Raw genomic sequence first — 11,222 nt, 5'->3', positions numbered from 1 at the left:
CATAGGATGAGAGTTAAAGGACAATACTTCACTTTTCCTTTTGTCAAACTGGATAAAGGCACTATTTGCACTAATTGGTTTTTTTTTTTCTCATGATTTAAGTTTAAGGCTCGTATATTATAAATAGCCAAATCAAACAGAGATTCAGACATCAGTTTCACTTTAATGGGATGAAAATAACTACTCCAGTCAAATGCCTGAGGCCAAATCATATGTTGAGAAATCTAAATTTTGCTTCTTCCATTGCCTAGTTCAAAGCCCCTGCATTTTTTAACTGTAAAATGGGGATTATAGCACCTACCTCACAGAGGGACTGTTAAGATTAAAGTAAATAAGGTAACCATTGCAGCTGTTAGGGGAAGAAATGATTAATATCTGATTTCAAAGCCAGTTGAGAAATAAGACATGGGCGTAGGGCAAATGAAGATAAAAAAATATCAGCTTTATTACTGATAATGCTGAACTTAAGGATATAACTTTGGCATGCAGCCAAATGGCCTTAGTAGTTTTCTTCTCTCGACCTCTGATCTTTCAGATGGTTCACCTGAAGAAGAGTGGGTCTGCCTAGCAGACAAACTTACCCAGCATGTCCTCTTAGTTCTACCCAATTGCAAAACAGGGGCCAATGGATATATTTAGATAATTCACTCCTCCTCCCATGGGTGGGACTGTCAGATTTAGCATGTGAAAACACAGAACACAGAGTTAAATTTCAATTTCAGATACACAATGAATAACTTTTAGTATAAGTATGTCCCATGCAGTGTTTAGGGTATAGATACTCCTCCAACATTATCTGAGATTCAAATTTGTTTATCTGAAATTCAAATGTAATGGGGCATCCTATATTTTATCTGGCAACCCTACTACCCATGAGATGAAAGGAAGCGAGTGTGAGAAGAAAATTTAGGAGTGTTGCTCTAGTAGAAGGAGCATTACCCATAAGGCCATAGAAATAGAGCATTCTCCTGGCAGTCATATAGTATGGAACACAGTGTGTGCTAAGTATACGTTATTGCTTTCCTTCATGCCTCGAAGACCCTCATGGTAAACTCATTCATACCAAGGCTTTGGTTTCTTACTGTGTTGCTCTTCAAGAAGTAGTTTTACTTTAAATGAGGGCCAGGAAGAGGGTTAATGTTTAACCTACAGAAATTCTCTAATTATTGATTTTCAACCTTGACTGTGCATCAAAATGCCCCAGGGAGATTGTTAAAGATGAAAATACCCAGTATCCCCTGCCCCAAGTTTGATTCTGGGGTAGGATCTTGGCATTTGTATTTTTAAAAAGCTTCCCCAGGGAATTTTGATGCACAGCAAAGTTTAAGGCACATCATTCTAACCCATAAGTACAGTGTCATGGAGCAGGAAATGGGTGTTCTCAGGGAAAGGTATATGCCTCTATGCAACAAGTGATCTGAGAAACTATTATGCCATTGCATGGACCATTGGTTTAGAGCCACTGTTTAAGCTCATGGATAGAGAAAAGCACACCTTCCTTCTCATTTTGATAGCAATAGACCTAGGATGCAACAGTGAAATGATGAGTATTGAAGAACTGGAATAGGAGTCATTCCCCTCCTATAACTCTTTAACCACATTAGATATAGTGTGCTACTGGCTCTGAGGGCAAACTTGATCAAACATACTGTCCTTTCTCACTGCAGATTATAGTCCAATGTGAAAGTGCTACAAGAGAGACCACTAAAGGGAATAGGTCAGAAAGGAGTAAGGAGGATGGGTCATGAAAAGGTTTACAGAGAAGGTGAGATACCCTTCAGTCTTCACAGGGAGGGCAGAAATGCATAGAGGCTAGAAAATGAGAGAGTGACAGAGGTTGAGAAAGGCCAAGGCAAACAGTTACAGAGTCCAGGGGAAAGTTTCAGAATAAGACAGAAATAGACAGCTATAAGGAGAAGAAAGTAAAAAAGGCATACACACACACATTTACACTAACAAAGAGAGACCCGGATTTCTAGTGCTGTTTTAACATGGCATCATGGGGAAAGAAAACACACTCTTTCTATATGTATACACATACATGCACATACATACACATATATACACACACATTATTTTCTCAGAAGCTTAGCTCATGGCTTTGGGGAATCTGAAAGTATAGGAAACAAACATCACTGCATTTGCTCATTCTTGATGACATCTGTTATTAAAAATGGCTATTTTCAGGGAAGATATTGATTATAATTCTAAAATAGGCAGATATATCATTAGTATATTTAATAATTAAGGGTAGAATCATAATAATGCATTCATGCTCAATCGTGTTCAACTCTTTTCCGCCCCATGAACATAGCCCACCAGGCTCCACTGTCTATGGGATTTCCTAGGCAAGAATACTGGAGTGGATTGCTGTTTCCTTCTCCAGGGGATCTTTCAGGCCCAGGAATCGAACTCATGTCTCTTGCATTGGCAGGCGGATTTTTTACCACTGTGCCACCCAATACAGTATTGAAAAGTAAGGCAGCCTTTTTTCCTGAACTGGATCTAAAAGTAGAATCTCAAATGGCTGCTACCACAATTTTCCAGGACTAAGATGTGTCCCCCTCCCAAATGTTTGTTTTTATTTGAATTCATTGTCTTATTTTAATGAAACTTTTGGAAAGCCCTTTGCAGCTGATGAGCCCAACCATTAGGTGTAAGTGATTTGGCTTGTGCTCTGGGCAACGCTGTTGAGCACACCAGCTTCCTGGAAGAAAAGCGGTTAAGGGAGATCAATTTTGCTTCATGGTGCTTAATATCACCTCAAGGTCTTTTGCCTTCTATTTCCTTTTCCTCTTCCTTTTGAATCATACATTCAAATAACCACATGTGTGAGCACTGAAAGCAACACATCTCAGCATGTCTTTGTGAAGGTACAGAAGACAATATGGCATTACACATGTTCAACATGGTGTTTTGAATTCTCTAGAACTTTGTTGCTCCAAAATCAAATATCTTCAGATAAAGGGAAAGTATGTTGCTCAGTCAGAAATGTGCAGGTGCCAGGTCTGACTTCTCTTCTGTATCTTTACCATTTTCTGTATCTATTTTGCAACCAGGAGGTTTTTTTTTTTTTTTTTTTCTTTTACATTTGGAGTTTAGAAAATAAACAGCAGTTGAGAAATCACTGTATCTGGGGAAAGGGACTGGGTGATTTCTCTTTGAAAAGCTTGTATTAGCTGTAGACAGAAACCTAGGATGGGAAAGGAGTGATGATAGTTGGTTGGCAGATACACGAGAGCTGAATGAGAAAAAGAGAATAGGTAAGCACGGAGGGCTTGCCCATCTTCCTCAGAGGAAGTAGTCACTTTATTTCTATATGGCAAATGGAATTAAGAATCCTAACTGCAGAGAGTCTCCTACTGTGTCCCTGTCACACACAAAAAATTTTCATTCCAAGGAAATGCAAATAGTCCCCCAAATTAGCAGTCCTTTCCCAAAGGCTCCTAGGGGCTTACTGCAGTGACATTATCATCTGCAATGCTTGTTTTGATGATGGTTGAGCTCATCATTGATCTCTCTGACACTGTTACTGCTGGTGTCCTTCCTTGGACACTCATCAGGGCCCTTATTCTCCGACTCAGAATCTATTTCTACCGCCTGCACCCTTGTTCTGCTGTCCTTGATTCTGGAGTCTTCCAAGTGGACACAGCATTTTTTAAACATCCTGAGTGATCATTACGATGACTTTGTATCTTCAATCTGAAGTGGACTTACCCCTTCAGGTTTATAATTCTTGAAATATTAGAGTAATTTCCTCCAGAAAGTATCACAAAGTATTTGAGTAACGCTTGGCATTTCTCATTGACTCTTAACTACTCTCCCAAGGTAAGGCGCAGGTAAGGAGTTGTCCCCTACCTCCTTTCCCACAAGTCCCTCACACAGTATCAGTGATTCACCAAATATCTGTTGCACACTTATGCTAAGTACTGGATAAACTGATGAATGAGGCATACAAGGTTCTTACCCTCACAGAGGTTACAGTTTAGCAGGAGACCAAGCAAGTAATCACATACAAGTGTAATAAGTGTTATAAAAGGGAAAGCAGATTTTGCACTAGAACTTAATAAGCCCTTTGGAGAAATGGCACTTCAGATGAATCAGGAAGGCATTTGCTAGGAGGAAATGAGGTAGGGTAGGTTGGAGACTATTCTCAGAAAATGGCAGGTATGAGAGTCTAGGGGAAAAAAAAAAGAACCTGGCAATTTTGAAGAAAACTGAAAAAAAACTTAAGCATAGCCAGAATGTAGAATACAAAGAGAAGTGAGCTAAGAGGACTGGGTAGGTAGGAAAAGTCTATATGATGGAAAACCTTGTAATGCATTCTAAAAACTTTAGACTTTATCATGCACTAACATGGGAAGCCATGTATGGGACAGAAACAAGGGTTACACTTGGGAAAGACCACTCTGACTGTAGTGTGGCAGAGCTAATTGAAAAGGGGCAGGAAGGGGTGAGGGGAAAAGAGTTAAGAGGTTATTGTTGTAGTGGACATGCTACAGGTGTTGGTGACCTGAGCTGAAGTCCTAGCACGGGGATAGCACTGAGTAGGCAGATTTGAGACATAGAATATATTCAAATTAGATATGGGAAAACAAGGAAGGGAAAGAATCAAGGATGGCACCTAGTTTCTGGATTGGATAACTTACTGGGATCAGTGGAAGTATTGTTTATCATGGTAGAAAATATAAGACAAACTAGTTGGTTTGGGGAGGGAGGTGATTTTAGTGTTAAGAGTTGGGAGCTTGAGGTATCTTTAAGACATCCAAGTGGAATGCCAATTAGACAGTCATATATAGGGAACTAAAGCACAAAAGGGAAGTCAGGAGCAACGTTATATTTATGAGGGCATTTGAGTATAGGAGCTAGGCTACAAGAAACATGTAGACTAGAAAAGCATAAGACCTAGAAGATAGCTTTTAGGAACACCTGTCTTAAAGACTTGGCAGAAGAAGAGAAGGTTACACAAAGTCTGAGAAGGAGTGGTCAGAAAAGTAGAAATAAAACAAGTAGAGGTCAGGGTAACAAAAACCAATAGAAGAGAGAAATTGAAGGAGGAAGGTCAAATGTCAAATGCAGATGGGAGGTCAAACAAGATATCAATAGAACAAGACCAAAAAGAGCACTTGGGATTTTGTTACATTCTGGCAGTAGGTTACCATGCTTAGGACATCCTCAAGGGAGTCATGGTAATTAGGAGGCAATAATGGGGGTGAGGGGCTTCCCTGGTGTCTCAGATGGTGAAGAATCTGCCTGCAATTCAGGAGAACAGGGTTCAATCCCTGAGTCAGGAAGATACCCTGGAGAAGGGAATGCCAACCTACTCCAGTATTCTTGTGTGGAGAATTCCATGGACAGAGGGGCCTGGTGGGTTACAGTCTATAGGGTCACAAAGAGTCAGACATGAATGAGCAACTAACACTTTCACTTCCACTTCCTATTGGGGTGGTGTTCTAGGGGCTGGAAAGAAAACTAGAAGGCAGTGGGTTGAGAAGTAACTAGGAGGCAGGCCAATGGAGATAGTGAATCTCGACAAGATCACTCTTTTGAGGAACTTGGCTGAGAAGGGAGAACAGTGAAATGGTATCAAGAAGAATAAGCAGACTCCAGAGAAAGGTTTTGCTGTTGTTGCTGCTGAGTGCCTCTGGAGTTGAAGTAAATATTTGAATTTTTACTCACTGACTAGGGCATGGAATTTAGATTGACTACAAAGTCTTTCTCTTGGGGAAATGAATCCTAGGGCAATGCAGGAAGAAGAGACTGCAGCACATTTTCAAATTCAAGAGTCTTTGTCCTTAATTTTCCAGAAGCCCCTCACTCCTGAAATGCCTTTGTCATCTCTCCCATGGGACCAAGGGATGCAATTTTGGTGATATTCCTTACCTTCTCAGAATTCCACAGTGAGCAAATAAATGAGTCTTCAACAAGACTCTTGCTGCACTATTCCTTAAGAGCTATTCCTAGCAATCTCCTTTTTTCTTTTGGGAGGATAAACCATTGAAAAGCATTGTTCCTATTGTTAGTATTCAAGTTTTTTGGAAAATGAAAGCACATTTTTCCTTTCATTCTTGTCTTTCTCTAGGTTTCATTCCTCCAACAGCAGGAATTCATAGTCAACCTACATTCAAGGTCAGACTTGATGATTAGAAAATAAAGTGTTTCCATTCCAGAGTCCCACAGAGGTAAACTTTCCCTGTCAAAACCCCAATTAGAAAACTGTTTTTGAGTTAGGAGAAGGCAAACATGTTTCACATCAGCATATTATCTCTTTTCAAATCTCTCTGTCAATTTTAAGACATTTTTCTTCATCTATATCCTAACTAGGCATAGCAATTAGCCCTCAATGAAGATTTGAAATGTGCCAAATTCCAGGTTTTCAGCGGTTTAGGGTTTAATTCTGATAATCAACTGAAAAAAATCTACTTGTTTAGTGTTAACCTTTTCCATACATTTGAATTATTGACTGTTTTGTCTTAGGAACTTTAATATTAAAAAAATAAACAAAAATTGTTTCCCATTTCACTCCAGGCAGGGACAGTTTACCCCTAAAAATTTTCTCGTCTGGCCTCTTCCTCCCTATTCGTTAGGAAGTGGGATAATGTGTTTCTTCTCTGGCATTTTCAAAGACTCTAAGCCCCTCTAGGTAGAGAGGAGGGGAGATGAGGGAGGGAGAGATTGATGGCACTCCAAGACAGCAATCTCTTTGTTCAGTAGTCTCAAAATGAATTTTCTGTCATCTTCCATGTGTTTCCTACCCATGAAATTGAGCATGCATGCTCCAACTCCACTCTCCCCAAACTCCCAGGGCTGAACTGGAGCATAACTATTGGAGGTAAGTGGCATCTACCAGACTACTGAATAGGCAGGCTGTTGAAAAGAGTCATGATTAGCTGGAAAGGCCTCCTGCCTGCCTCCCTTTCAGACCTGGACATTGCATTGCCGCTTTCCACGTAGCCCAGCAGGCTTGTGCCTAGGCACTGGCCCTCTTCTTTGGAACAGTCTTTGCCTCTCCAACAACAACAAAAAAAGCAGGAAAAAAAATACTTCTGAGCTACTTTCCCATCATGTGATCAATATGACACCACCGTACAATTCATCACTGATGCTGACACCCACACAGACCAGTGCGTATTGGGCATGATGCAGCACACAATGTGGAACTATGGCGAACAGACCCCATCTGCAGCTCACAAGGCATGGTTGATGTTGGCTCTGGTAACAAAAAGCACTTTCCTGGATGGATAGGAAATTGCCACCGCAGGAAATGATAATATTTGTGAGCTTTACTAACAAACTTGAATTCCAACATAAGGCAGTTCATTGTTATGCTGCAGACTGTGAAATCTTAATGCTTCTGCTATTCAAACTCATCTTATTTCACAACATGATTTACTGCAGCTCTAAGGAGCTAACAGAAGGGAAAAAAAATAAGAGAGGTGGGAAGAAAAACATATTTGGGAGTGGAAACACAGATGAGGCCAGATTTGTGAGCAAATTTCATCACCACTGATAATGTAATATTTTGCTTCGATTAAAGCTCTGTCTTGTGGAATATGTGCAGGATCCTAAGTCCTGCTTCTTTATCCCAGTTGCTAATATTTTGGTGGATTCCACCCTCCAAACAGCATTGTGTTGTGTACAAACCTGGGGAGAAAAAGAGGAGGAAACCACCTATGCTTTTGCCAAAGATAGGCTGGAAATGATTGCCTTGCCAGCTTTAGTTTCTCCTGTTCAGAAATTTCCAAACAGATGGTGAAAGAATTGGTGTCTGACCAGACAGTTGGGCAACCTACAATAGAAACTAACTGTCACAGAATTCTGTGAATGGTACCTATGCTAATACTTGACAATGAGTAAGTTTTGTCAAGTATCTGGTGTTTTCTTCAGTGAAGAATAAGTTAAAAGAGCTAATTAGGCAAATGCTTCTAGAAAACACTGACTTGCTTCAGGAGGACTCTGTTTTAAATACAGACCAAAGTACATGTAGACAATTTAACCTATGCCAGGAGGCTGGCATGCCTGTTGATAGCTTCTACTTAGGATAAAAAAAAGTGGCCTCAAAATGTTACTCTATGGTTATTACACTGAGATCATTTCTACCTCTAAAGTTCTGGGATTCTGTGATGACTCTGAATCAGAAAAAAGCCTAAAGAGTCAAAATACAGAGTTTTCATATTGAATAATGTGCTGAGAATTCATGTCTTCCTTTAACAGTTGTCAGAAGTTTGGATTTAGCCTGCAGTCAAGTTTAGTGAGTGGATCCCTCCACCTAAATCCAAATGCATATTTTTCTTGTGGGTATACAGTGGAGCTCAGGGAAGAAACTTCTGGTAGGTTAGGTAGCATTTCCAGAAGCTTTCCTGATATGGTCATAAGAAGAATCATGGTTAACTCCAAAAACAATGAGAAAAATTTTTGAGACAACTATTTTTCAGATTCAGAGAAAATAAAAGGCAAGTTTGCAGGGTGCTGTCTTTCTAGAACTTTTTTTAAGCCTGACTTAGTTTGCAAAGTAATGTCTATCTGTATACTCAGATGGTGAGTTCTTCCCAGGTTGCACAGTGGTAAAGATCTCACCTGCCAATGCAGGAGACATAGGAGACGTGTGTTCGATTCCTGGGTCAGGAATATCTCCTGGAGGAGAGCATGGTAACCCACTCCAATATTCTTCCTTGGAGACTCCCGTGGACAGAGGAACCTGGTGGGCTACAGTCCATAGTGTCACAAAGAGTCGGACATGACTGAAGTGACTTAGCACACACACATGCATACTCAGATGGCAGGAAGAGGATAATCAGAGACCTGTGTTTCTGGAGAGGGGCAGCTAGATATAGTCTCACCTTTCTCACCTGCTGCCCCGTGAACAGAAGCAGCTTGGAATGTATCAGCCTCTGTACCTGGACTGTCCTGAAAGATTAACTCAAAATTGCCCTTCCCACTTTTGTGTCTCGAGATGTGACAAAGAAAACTCACTTAAGCCTCATTTGTCACCTCAGACAGTTGACAGATACTTTGCCAGTGTCTATTATTTCAGTATCTCTCTACTTGGGCAAAGTGGATGAAGGAGGCATTTTAGAGGGTGGCAAAGGAGAGGACTCTAGTCCTTGCACAGCTCCATTCTATGGCTGAATGGTCCATCTGAGTGCACCATCTCCATTTTCGTATGTGTTGTAACTTTTACCCCTTACGTTAAGATATGATTGTTCAGGAAGCGCCATACTATAATCTGATTTCCATACATAATCAGAAATGGTTAAATCCTCTTTGTTGACTGGTAAATGTTCATCATATGCTTTATTGGGTTTATAATACCGTGTAACACAATTTAAGATGAAACGTAGTATATGCACCATGGGAAAGGAAATGCAAAAAAAAAAAAAAAACAAATTTTACTGTAAGTATTTGGTGCCAATTCATTACATATGAGTTATTTTTAAAATAGAGTTTTGCATTTAAAAATGTTTATCTTAATTATGAGGAATTTTAGAACAATTAATAGTGTACTGCTTTCCAACGGGAGTTTCATATTGGGCAGCCTTTATACTACATCACCTTATAGCTTCCTTCCTTTTGAATAGCAGGATCAAAGCTAGCATGCTATTTGTCCCTGGTGAATGTAGCAGAAATAGAACCTGTGATACAAATGCTAATAACCCAATAGGAATCCCATGTGTTACAAAATCCTTTTGTTTCCTATCCACTTCTTAGAATTCTGCCATAGATCCCATCAACTTCTGTTACTAGCAGAGCACTTTGCCTTGATTACAGTAGTTTAACAGCAATGAATAATAGGGTATCTTTTTGTGTTTTTTCCCCCTCTTTCTGGGTCTGAACAAAAACAGCTGGCTGTGCTAGTGAACACAGAGTCCTGCCTACTAAGGGGGAGGAGACGGAGGAATTTATAGTGGTCAGGAAGACAAGTCGCATCAAGGGACCACAGCTGCTACCAGCAGCTTCACCTGCAGTATTGGCAATCTCCGGTCGGCTGAGGGTTTCACAGTGAATATACAGCACTGCAGCAAAACAGAGGAAGTGGCAGAGACTTTAACTGGAATTGTGTGGCTGAAATAACCTAAAAACAGCCAGGAGGTACAAAACTCTTATGATTTTGCCTCAGGTTTGTTATCACAATCATTTCATAAGACTCATCAGGGAAATCAAATCCTTCTTTACGGGCAGCTACTACAGGTCTTAGCTGCCCTAACTCCTCAACAACCACAGGGTGGGTGTCTGGCCTACACCAAGGAATACCTTATATGAGATCCAGAGAAGCAGAAGAGAAGGGAGACCTTCGGTTGGTTATCAGTTCTGCCACCTGCTTATTATGGGATGATGGCCGTGAATGTTGGTTTCAGAGAACCATGAATTCACATCCTAACTTGGCCAGTTCCTTCTGGCAAATTGCTTAACTCTTCTGAGTAGCATTTTTCTCATCTGATCCATGTAAATACTCATGGGATTTTTGGTGGCTCAGACGGTAGAGAATTGTCCTGCTATATGGGAGACTCAGGCTCGATCCCTGGGTCGGGAAGATCCCTTGGAGAAGGGAATTGCAACCCACTCCAGTATTCTTGCCTGGAAAATTCCATGGACAGAGGAACCTGGTGGGCTGCAGTCCATGGAATCACAAAAAGTCACATACAACTGCGTGACTGACACTTTCACTTTCATGGGATTTTAAAGAAAAGATTAAGTTTTAAAAATTGTGAAAAACTTAGCATGATGGTAAATATATCCTAGGAACTCAATAAGTAGTAGTTGTTATCATGAATGAAAATGCTGTATTTTCTGTATTAACTTGGATTATTACTATTATTCTAATCCAGTATCATGCTTGAGAAAATTGTAAATTATTTCTTAAGAGGAGTATAAAAGACAATATGCTTACTCACCTTTCCTCCTCTGGGAATCTGAAGCCACTAAGTAGAACAGAAATCAAAGAGTTTGCAGGGATTTAAAAAACTGGTCTACTGCTTCCAAAACAGCTTTCTAAAAATGCATACCTCTGAGAATCACCATCCAGCAAGTCTAACACAAAAGCAGACCAAGGAATCTCCATCTGTGAGATCTGCTATGTTATTCTGACGCATAGCTAAGGACTGAGAACCACTGGTTGAGAATGTTCTTCCAAGGATTTCCAACGATGTCACTTGAAGGACAATAGGCCATTTTAAGGAACTTGATGTAAACCCAGAAGTGGACAGTGGTAAAAGATGGCAGAC

The sequence above is a fragment of the Cervus elaphus genome, chromosome X (assembly GCF_910594005.1).
Source record: "Cervus elaphus chromosome X, mCerEla1.1, whole genome shotgun sequence".
NCBI lineage: Eukaryota > Metazoa > Chordata > Mammalia > Artiodactyla > Cervidae > Cervus > Cervus elaphus.
The sequence above is the reverse complement of the archived record's forward strand: the minus strand, read 5'-3'. Positions refer to the sequence as shown.